The sequence below is a fragment of the Panthera tigris genome, chromosome E2 (assembly GCF_018350195.1).
Source record: "Panthera tigris isolate Pti1 chromosome E2, P.tigris_Pti1_mat1.1, whole genome shotgun sequence".
NCBI lineage: Eukaryota > Metazoa > Chordata > Mammalia > Carnivora > Felidae > Panthera > Panthera tigris.
This window is the reverse complement of record NC_056674.1, coordinates 25,685,876-25,697,944: the sequence shown is the minus strand read 5'-3', so window position 1 is coordinate 25,697,944 and position 12,069 is coordinate 25,685,876. Positions and strand designations below refer to the sequence as shown.

Genomic DNA, 12,069 nt, shown 5'->3' with positions numbered 1-12,069 from the left:
TTGCGGATCCATCCCTGCTGATATGTCCTTGGTCAGATCCCACAGAAGGAGCACCACAAGCCTGGCAGTGTGCAAGCAGCCCAGACAGGGGCCACACTAGTCCAAAGTGAGCCATACCCCTGGGAGAGGGGAAGGTAAGGTACATACCAGTCTGACTGTGGCCCAGTGGTGGGCTAGGGGCAGACATCTAGTCTGAGTGTGGCCCCGCCCACCAACACAAGTTTTTCCAGACACCACAAGGGAAGTGCCCTGCAGTTTGGAGCTACCGCAGGGCCTAGTCAAAATAACGAAATGGAAGAATTCTCCTCAAAAGAAACTCCAGAAGTAGCCACAGCTAACAAATTAAACCGATTTAAGCAATATAACGGAAAAAGAATTTAGAATAATAGTCATAAAATTAATCGCTGGTGTTGAAAAAAGCATAGAGGACAGCAGAGAATCTACTGCTACAGAGATCAAGGGACTAAAAAATAGTCACAAGGAATTAAAAAATGCTATAAATGAGGTGCAAAATAAAATGGGGGCGGCCATAGAACAGATTGAAGAGGCAGAGGAGAGAATAGGTGAATTACAAGATAAAATTATGGAAAAAGAGGAAGCTGAGAAAAAGAGAAAACTGAGAAAAAGAGATAAAAAAAAATCCAGAGGTATGAGGGGAGAATTAGAGAACTAAGTGATGCAATCAAAAGGAACAATATCTGTATCATAGGAATTCCACAACAAGAAGACAGAGAGAAATGGGCTGAAGGTGTACTTGAACAAATCATAGCTGAGACCTTCCCTGATCTGGGGAAGGAAACAGAAATCCAAGAGGTACAGAGAACGCCCTTCGGTGTAACTTGAATCGATCTTCTGCAGGACATATCACAGTGAAACTGACAAAAAAACAAGGATAAAGAGAATTCTGAAAGCAGCTAGGGATAAACAGGCCCTAACATACTAAGGTAGATAAAAAGGGCAGTAGCAGACCTATCTACTGAAACTTGGCAGGCCAGAAAGGAATGGCAGGAAAACTTCAATGTGATGAACAGAAAAAATATGCACCCGAGAATCCTTTATCCAGCAAGTCTGTCATTTAGAATAGAAGGAGAGATAAAGGTCTTCCCAAACAAACAAAAAATGAAGGAATTCATCACCACTAAACCAGCCTTACAAGAGATCCTAAGGGGGATTCTGTGAGTGAAATGTTGCAAGGACCACAAAGGACCAGAGACATCACTACAAGCATGAAACCTACAGACATCACAATGACTCTAAACCCATATCTTTCCGTAACACTGAACGTAAATGGACTAAATGCTCCAATGAAAAGACATAGGGTATCAAAATGGATAAAAAAACAAGACCCACCTATTTGCTGTCTACAAGAGACTCCTTTTAGACCTGAGGACACCTTTAGATTGAAAGTGAAGGGATGGAGAACCATCTATCATGCTACTGGAAGTCAAAAGAAAGCTGGAGTAGCCATACTTATATCAGACAAACTAGACTTTACATTAAAAGCTGTAACAAGAGATGAAGAAGGGCATTATAAATAATCACAGGGTCTATCCATCAGGAAGAGCTAACAATTATAAATGTCTATGCGCCGAATACGGGAGCCCACAAATATATAAAACAATTAATCACAAACATAAGCAACATTATTGATAAGAATGTGGTAATTGCAGGGGACTTTAACACTCCACTTACAACAATGGATAGACCATCTAGACACAGGATCAATAAAGAAACAAGGGCCCTGAATGATACATTGAATCAGATGGACTTGACAGACATATTTAGAACTCTGCATCCCAAAGCAAAAGAATATACTTTCTTCTTGAGTGCACATGGAACATTCACCAAGATAGATCACATACTTGGTCACAAAACAGCCCTTCATAAGTATACAAGAATTGAGATCCTACCATGCACACTTTCAGACCACAATGCTATGAAGCTTGAAATCAACCACAGGAAAAAGTATGGAAAACCTCCAAAAGCATGGAGGTTAAAAAACACCCTACTAAAGAATGAATGGGTCAACCAGGCAATTAGAAAAGAAATTGAAAAATATATGGAAAGAAATGAAAATGAAAATACAACAGTCCAAAACCTTTGGGATGTAACGAAGGCAGCCCTGAGAGGAAAATACATTGCAGTCCAGGCCTATCTCAAGACAAAGAAAAATCCCAAATACAGAATCTAACAGCACACCTAAAGGAAATAGAAGCAGAACAAGAAAGACACCCCAAACCCAGCAGAAGAAGAGAAATAATAAAGATCAGAGCAGAAATAAACAATATAGAATCTAAAAGAACTGTAGAGCAGATCAATGAAACCAAGAGTTGGCTTTTTGAAAAAATAAACAAAATTGATAAACCTCTAGGCAGGCTTCTCAAAAGGAAAAGGGAGATGACCCAAATTGATAAAATCATGAATGAAAATGGAATTATTACAACCAATCCCTCAGAAATACAAGCAATTATCAGGGAATACTATAAAAAATTATATGCCAATAAACTGGACAACCTGGAAGAAATGGACAAATTCCTAAGCACCCACGCACTTCCTAAACTCAAACAGGAAGAAATACAAAACTTGAGCACACCCATAACCAGCGAAGAAATTAAATCAGTTATCAAAAATCTCCCAACAAATAAGAGTCCAGGACCAGATGGCTTCCCAGGGGAACTCTACCAGACATTTAAAGCAGAGATAATACCTATCCTTCTCAAGCTGTTCCAAAAAATAGGAAGGGAAGGAAAACTTCCAGACTCATTCTATGAATCCAGCATTCCTTTGATTCCCAAACCAGACAGAGACCCAGCAAAAAAAGAGAACTACAGGCCAATGTCCCTGATGAATATAGATGCAAAAATTCTCAAAAATACTAGCAAATCGAATTCAACAGCATATAAAAAGAATTATTCACCAGGATCAAGTGGGATTCATTCCTGGGCTGCAGGGCTGGTTCAACATTCGCAAATCAATGTGATACATCACATTAATAAAAGAAAAGATAAGAACCATATGACCCTGTCAGTCGCAGAAAAAGCATTTGACAAAATTCAGCATCCTTTCTTAATAAAAACCCTCAAGAGAGTCGGGATAGAAGGAACATACTTAAACATCATAAAAGCCATTTACAAAAAAGCCCACAGCTAATATCATCCTCAATGGGGAAAAACTGAGAGCTTTTTCCCTGAGATCAGGAACACGATAGGGATATCCACTTTCACCGCTGTGGTTGAACATAGTGTTGGAAGTGCTAGCTAGCATCAGCAGACAACAAAAGGAAATCAAAGGCATCAAAATTGGCAAAGATGAAGTAGTCAAGCTTTCAATTTTTGCAGATGACATGATATTATACATGGAAAACCCGACAGACTCCACCAAAAGTCTACTAGAACTGATACATGAATTCAGCAAAGTCGCAGGATACAAAATCAATATAGAGAAATCAATTGCATTCTTATACACTAATAATGAAGCAACAGAAAGACAAATAAAGAAACTGATCCCATTCACAATTGCATCAAGAAGCATAAAATACCTGGGAATAAACCTAACCAAAGATGCATAAGATCTCTATGCTGAAAACTATAGAAAGCTTATGAAGGAAATTGAAGAAGATATAAAGAAATGGAAAAACATTCCGTGCTCACGGATTGGAAGAATAAATACTGTTAAAATGTCAATACTATCCAAAGCAATCTACACATTCAATGCAATTCCAATCAAAATTGCACTAGCATTCTTCTCAAAACTAGAACAAGCAATCCTAAAATCTGTATGGAACCACAAAAGGCCCTGAATAGCCAAAGGAATTTTGAAGAAGAAGACCAAAGCAGGAGGCATCACAATCCCAGACTTTAACCTCTACTACAAAGCTGTCATCATCACGACAGCATGGTATTGGCACAAAAACAGACACATAGACCAATGGAATAGAATACAAATCCCAGAATTGACCCACAAACGTATGGCCAACTAATCTTTGACAAAGCAGGAAAGACTATCCAATGGAAAAAAGACAGTCTCTTTAACAAATGGTGCTGGGAGAACTGGACAGCAACATGCAGAAGATTGAAACTAGACCACTTACTCACACCATTCACAAAAATAAACTCAAAATGGATAAAGGACCTGAATGTGAGACAGGAAACCATCGAAACCCTAGAGGAGAAAGCAGGAAAAGACCTCTTTGACCTCAGCCGCAGCAATTTCTTACTTGACACATCCCCAAAGGCAAGGGAATTAAAAGCAAAAATGAACTACTGGGACCTCATGAAGATAAAAAGCTTCTGCACTCCAAAGGAAACAATCAACAAAACTAAAAGCCAAACAACAGAATGGGAAAAGATATTTACAAATGACATAACAGACAAAGGGCTAGTATCCAAAATCTATAAAGAGCTCACCAAACTCCACACCCGAAAAATAAATAATCCAGTGAAGAAATGGGCAGAAGACATGAATAGACACTTCTCTAAAGAAGTAACCCAGATGGCCAACAAGCACATGAAAAGATGCTCAACGTTGCTCCTCATCAGGGAAATACAAATCAAAACGACACTCAGATAGCACCTCATGCCAGTCAGAACGGCTAAAATGAACAAATCAGGAGACTATAGATGCTGGGGAGGATGTGGAGAAACGGGAAGCCTCTTGCACTGTTGGTGGGAATGAAAACTGGTGCAGCCACTCTGGAAAACAGTGTGGAGGTTCCTCAAAAAATCAAAAATAGACCTACCCTATGACCCAGCAATAGCACTGCTGGAATTTACCCAAGGGATACAGGAGTGCTGATGCATAGGGGCACTTGTACCCCAATGTTTATAGCAGCACTTTGTCTCTCTTTTTTTTTTAAATGTTCATTTATTTATTTGTTTTCAATATATGAAGTTTATTGTCAAATTGGTTTCCATAGAACCCCCAGTGCTCATCCCAAAAGGTGCCCTGTTCAATACCCATCACCCACCCACCCCTCCCTCCCACCCCCCATCAACCCTCAGTTTGTTCTCAGTTTTTAAGAGTCTCTTATGCTTTGGTTCTCTTACACTCTAACCTCTTTTTTTTTTTTTCCTTCCCCTCCCCCATGGGTTTCTGTTAAGTTTCTCAGGATCCACATAAGAGTGAAACCATATGGTATCTGTCTTTCTCTGTATGGCTTATTTCACTTAGCATCACACTCTCCAGTTCCACCCACGTTGCTACAAAAGGCCATATTTCATTCTTTCTCATTGCCACGTAGTACTCCATTGTATATATAAACCACAATTTCTTTATCCATTCATCAGTTGATGGACATTTAGGCTCTTTCCATAATCTGGCTATTGTTGAGAGTGCTGCTATAAACATTGGGGTACAAGCGCCCCTATGCATCAGTACTCCTGTATCCCTTGGGTAAATTCCTAGCAGTGCTATTGCTGGGTCATAGGGTAGGTCTATTTTTGATTTTTTGAGGAACCTCCACACTGTTTTCCAGAGTGGCTGCACCAGTTTGCATTCCAAACAGTGCAAGAGGGTTCCCGTTTCTCCACATCCTCTCCAGCATCTATAGTCTCCTGATTTGTTCATTTTGGCCACTCTGACTGGCATGAGGTGATATCTGAGTGTCGTTTTGATTTGTATTTCCCTGATGAGGAGCGACGTTGAGCATCTTTTCATGTGCCTGTTGGCCATCCGGATGTCTTCTTCAGAGAAGTGTCTATTCATGTTTTCTGCCCACGTCTTCACTGGGTTATTTGTTTTTCGGGTGTGGAGTTTGGTGAGCTCTTTATAGGTTTTGGATACTAGCCCTTTGTCTGATATGTCATTTGCAAATATCTTTTCCCATTCCGTTGGTTGCCTTTTAGTTTTGTTGGTGGTTTCCTTTGCTGTGCAGAAGCTTTTTATCTTCATGAGGTCCCAGTAGTTCATTTTTGCTTTTAATTCCCTTGCCTTTGGGGATGTGTCAAGTAAGAAATTGCTACAGCTGAGGTCAGAGAGGTCTTTTCCTGCTTTCTCCTCTAGGGTTTCGATGGTTTCCTGTCTCACATTCAGGTCCTTTATCCATTTTGAGTTTATTTTTGTGAATGGTGTGAGAAAGTGGTCTAGTTTCAATCTTCTGCATGTTGCTGTCCAGTTCTCCCAGCACCATTTGTTAAAGAGACTGTCTTTTTTCCATTAGATATTCTCTCCTGCTTTGTCAAAGATTAGTTGGCCATATGTTTGTGGGTCTAGTTCTGGGGTTTCTATTCTATTCCATTGGTCTATGTGTCTGTTTTTGTGCCAATACCATGCTGTCGTGATGATGACAGCTTTGTAGTAGAGGTTTAAGTCTGGGATTGTGATGTCTCCTGCTTTGGTCTTCTTCTTCAAAATTCCTTTGGCTATTCGGGGCCTTTTGTGGTTCCATACAGATTTTAGGATTGCTTGTCCTAGTTTCGAGAAGAATGCTAGTGCAATTTTGATTGGGATTGCATTGAATGTGTAGATAGCTTTGGGTAGTATTGACATTTTGACAATATTTATTCTTCCAATCCATGAGCACGGAATGTTTTTCCATTTCTTTATACCTTCTTCAATTTCCTTCATAAGCTTTCTATAGTTTTCAGCATACAGATCTTGTACATCTTTGGTTAGATTTATCCCTAGGTATTTTATGCTTCTTGGTGCAATTGTGAATTGGATCAGTTTCTTTATTTGTCTTTCTGTTGATTCATTATTAGTGTATAAGAATGCAACTGATTTCTGTACATTGATTTTGTATCCTATAGCAGCACTTTCAACGATAGCCAAATTATGCAAAGAGGCTAAATGTCCATCAACTGATGAATGGATAAAGAAATTGTGGTTTATATACACAATGGAATACTACGTGGCAATGAGAAAGAATGAAATATGGCCTTTTGTAGCAATGTGGATGGAACTGGAAAGTGGTATGCTAAGTGAAATAAGTCATACAGAGAAAGACAGATACCATATGTTTTCACTCTTATGTGGATCCTAAGAAACTTACCAGAAGACCATGGGGGAGCGGATGGAAAAAGAAAAAAAGTTTAGAGAGGGAGGGAACCAAAACGTAACAGACTCTTAAAAACTGAGAACAAACTGAGGGTTCATGGGGGGTGGGAGGGAGGGAAGGGTGGGTTATGGGTATTGAGGAGGGCACCTGTTGGGATGAGCACTGGGTGTTGTATGGAAACCAATTTGACAATAAATTTCATATTAAAAATTGAAAAAAGAAATTGAATCAATAATAAATGAGTTTATAAGACAGAAAGCATCAGATCTAAACAGTTTATTAGTGAAGTCTATCAAATATTTAAAGAATAAATTATATCAATTCTCCACAATCTCTTTCGGAGGATAGGAACAGAAGGAATACTTCCTACTTCATTATATGAGCAATACCCTAATACCAAAAACAAGACAAATACGTTATTAAAAAACTAAAGGCCAGTATCTCTTATGAAGAGAGTTGCAAAAATCCTCAACAAAATGTTAGCAAATTGATTCCAAGAAAGTATAAAAATTATTACAGAACACAACCAATTGGGATTTATCTTAGGCATGAAAGCTGGTTCCCTATTAGAAAACCAATTAACATAGACATTACATAAACACTGTAAAAGTGAAAAATCATATGATCATCAGATGCAGAAAAGCATTTGAGAAAATCCAACATCATTCATCATAAAAAATCTCAAAAAATAGAGGGGAACTTTCACAGCTTGACAAAGATTGTCTATGAAAAACCTAAAATCATACTTAATGGTGAGAAACTTAATCCTTCTCACTAAAATCAGATGCAAGGCAAATATGTCCCTTCTTACCACTTGTTTCAACATTGTACCTCAAGTTCTTGCTAATGCAATAAGGCAAGAAAAGGAAATAAAAGGTACATGGATTGGGAAAGAAGGCATGTAACTGTTTTTCACCACAGGAGACATAATTGTCTATTTAGAAAAACCAAAGGAATCAACAAAGAAACTGGAACTAATAAGTGAATATAACAAGTTTTAGGATGTAAGTGTAATATACAAAAGTCAATTGCTCTCCTATATACCAACAACAAACAAATGGAATTTGAAATTAAAAACAGCACATCCACAAATGAAATACTTAGGTATACAGCTAACAAAATTTATACCAAGATTTATATGAAGAAAACTAAAAACTGATGAATGAAATCAAAGATGACTAAATAAATAGAAATGTTCCATGTTGGGTCAGGAAGACTCAATATTGTGAAGATATCACTTCTTCCTAAATCTATAAGCTCTATAAATCCCAATCCCAATACCAGCAAGTTATTTTATGGACATCAACAGATTCTTAAGTTGTATAATGAAGCAAAAGGCCCAAATGGCCAACTCTATGTTGAAAAACAACAAAATTGGAGAACTCATACTACCCAACTTCAAAAGCTATGGTAAAAAAAAATCTGTATAAAGCTGTGGTGGTCAAGATTGTGTGGTATAGGCAAAAGAATAAACAAATAAATCAATAAAACAAAATAGATATCCCCAAAACAGACCCCCATCAATACAGTCAATTGATCTGTAAGAAAGGAACAAAGGCAACATAATGGAACAAAGAGAGGCTCTTCAAATAATGGTGCTGGAATAAGTAGACATCCACAAGCAAACAAACAAAAAATAATCTAGAGCTAGACCTTACACCCTTTAAAAAAATTAACTTAAAAATGGATTATAAATCTAAATATAAAAGCTAAACCACAAAATTCCTAGAAAACAACATGGGAGAAAGTCTAGATGACCCTAGGTATAGTGCTGCCTTTTTATTTTTTAATTGTAATGTTTATTTATTTTGAGAGAGAGAGACAACAGGGGAGAAGCAGAGAGAGGGAGACAGAGGATCCCAAGCAGGCTCCACATTGTCAGCGTGGAGCCTGATGCAGGGCTCGAATTCATGAACAGTGAGTCATGATCTGAGTGGAAACCGAGTCAGTCGCTTAACTGACTGAGCTACTCAGGCACCCCATTGACGCCTTTTTAGATACAACATCAAAGAAATCATTCATGAAATAAATAATTGATAATCTGGACTTGAATACAATTTACAACTTCTGCTCTGTTAAAGACACTACCAAGAGAATGAGAACACAAGCCACAGATTGGGAGAAAATATTTGCAAAAGACACATCTGATAGAGCACTGCTAATCCGAATTGTATAAAGAACACTTAAAACTCAATAATAAGAAAACAACCAATCCAGGGGCGCCTGGGTGACTCAGTCAGTTGAGGGTCCCACTCTTGATTTTGGCTCAGGTATTGATCCCAGGATCATGGGACTGAGCCCTGCATTGGGCTCTGAATGGATTGTGGGGTCTACTTAAGATTCTCATTCTCTCTCCCCCTCTGCCCCTTGGCCACTCTCTCTCTCTCTCTCTCTCTCTCTCTCTCCTAAATTAAAGTTAATTAATAAAAAAAATAGAATTAAAAAAATAAAAACCAACTCAATTTTTTAAATGGACCAAAACTTTAACAAACATTGTATGTTTACAATGCATGCTTACAATTCTGTAATTTTGGGGATTCTAGCCTAGAATACTTATAACCCATACCTTCCTTTCTATATCCAAATACAAATATTTCCATTTGGATTTCCCATTAAACACTATGTTCCACAGTTTGTAAGCCCTTCTCAATTGTTTTTCTCTATGACACAACTGATTTTTCTTACTCTTGGTCTAGAAACATATTTTTGCTACTATGGCTTCTTAATCACCCATATCATTCTGACACCAAGTCCTGATATTTTTCACATCAGTTCTTTGGTCATGAAGATTTTGTGAATCTTGTGAATCTTGTGAATCATGTCTGACATTCAAACCTTCCTTAATCTTCCCACCCTATCCTCATGTGCCTCTGTATATATACTCTACTGTTTGACAGGAACATTAGATTCCAGTTGAGCTTGGTTTTGCTCATTTCCAAGTGAAACAGTTTTCTATGAATCTTTCTTCAATCCCATTTCAAACCTTTCCTCCCTGGTGAAGCCTTTGACTTCTTTTTCTTAAATCAAATTGCACTTAGAGTCAAGACCAGAGTTATTAATTTTCCTTTGTTTTATGTGATCTTCCCCCAACCTCTACTTACTATCCAGGTCTACCACCCTTTATTTGCAATACAAAAATCCCACAAACTCTGAAACCAGTTGTTTTTGTTTAACTCATTTGTCAAAATTCAGAAATGATATGAGGTTATCTGCCTTATTCATCCCACTTTATGTGAATATGTGTATGTCTTATGCAAAAATATTAATGTGCTGATGATGAGATTTTGCCCTAAACTGTGCTGGGGCCATTACATAAATAAGGTATCTTTTTTTTTTTAAGTTTTCATTTAAATTCCAGTTAATATAAAATGTAGTATTAGTTTCAGGTGTACAATATAGTGATTCAACACCTCCATACAACACTCATTGCTCATCACAACAAATGCCCTCCTTAATCTCCATCACCTATTTAACCCATCCCCCTATGCACCTCCCCTCTGGTAACCATCAGTTTGTTCTCTATAATTAAGACTCAGAAAAAGACATATGCCATATATTTTTATTCATTTGTGGAATTTAAGAAACAAATGAGCAAAGGGAAAAATACACAGAGAGAGGCAAATCAAGATTAAGGTACCTGATTTAAACAGTATTTCTTTTTTTAAAACCCAAATTAGGATATCTAAAACGTTTCTTCATATAAGGAATTAAGGACCTGTATAACTTTTTTTTTAATGTTTATTTATTTTTGAGAGAGACAGACAGAATGTGAGTGGGGGGCAGAGAGAGAGGGAGACACGGAATCCGAAGCAGGCTCCAGGCTCCAAGTGGTCAGCACAAAGCCTGACCCGGGGCTCAAACTCATAAACCGTGAGATCATGACCTGAGCCGAAGTCAGAAGGTCAACCGACTGAGCCACCCAGGCACCCAGAACCTGTATAACTTCTTTAAACTCAGAAACTGAGAACCAACTGAGGGTTGATTGGCGGTGGGAGATGGGTACTGAGGAGGGCACCGTTTGGGATGAGCACTGGGTGTTGTATGCAAACCAATTTGACAATAAATTTCATATTTAAACAAACAAACAAACAAAAAAACAAACTCAGAAACACACGTATGTTGTCTTCCACACAAAATGCTGTGGTTTCATAAGAAGGACTGGGCATTTGGAGGGATTGCTAGGATATGAAAATCAAGATCATAACCATTTATAAGGTCAGGGTATTTTGTGTACAAACTTCAATTCTGAACCCAGTTTATGTACCCAATGTTGTTAGCCCTTTGCTTCATCTTCATACCAATTTCTAGTTTGTGTTGCCTTACTTTGAAGATGTATCTTTGAAAGCCACTTTTGGAAAAAAGACTATAGAGAAAGATTTCTAATCTGAAAGAGCTGTAACAGTCATAATCAAATGTTTCCAGTGGCTTTTTCTGGATATGTTTAGCTTACCTATAAATAACTCAAATATCAGATATCATTTCAAAACAGTTAAATGTCAATGAAATGATCACAATTTTGGAGATGGTGAATTGGTATAACACTGTGCTTAAAAACAAAATCTTAATGGACTTAATAAAATTAAGGTATGTGTAATAAAAAAACAATGACAATTAGAGATTAAGAAGGCCTCACATTTAATAAGCAAATACAATTTTAATTAGTTTACCATAAATTCCAAAGGCAAAGAACAATTTAACTCTCTATGTCTATATATTATCAAACATAATATATATATATATGTGCATATAAATATATAAACATTTATAAGAGGACAAATTTGTGAATAAAAAAGTTAAGACACTATGGAGAAATCAGATAAGGAGGACTAATATTGCAAATAACTTAATTAAAAATCCTTAAAAATGAGGCTTTTGACAAATATTCACTAAAATAAAACAATTCAGATCATATGCCAAATGTAAGTTTAAATGATTTATTATACATGCTAAGTTAGCAATAATGAGTACTATGAAACTGATTTCTATTTACTGTTCCTTTCCTACTAGAAATATGTTAGAAGCCCCCTTTCCATAGTTTCAAAAAGATATTTATTTGTAAATTAAGTTTGCCTAAA

General features: G+C 37.3%; 1 protein-coding gene across 7 annotated transcripts in view; it reads right to left on the bottom strand.

Annotated features, from left to right (window-relative positions):
- Positions 1 to 12,069, bottom strand: part of PHKB (phosphorylase kinase regulatory subunit beta) — a 258,751-nt gene that overhangs the window by 141,243 nt on the left and 105,439 nt on the right. The window lies entirely within an intron of this gene.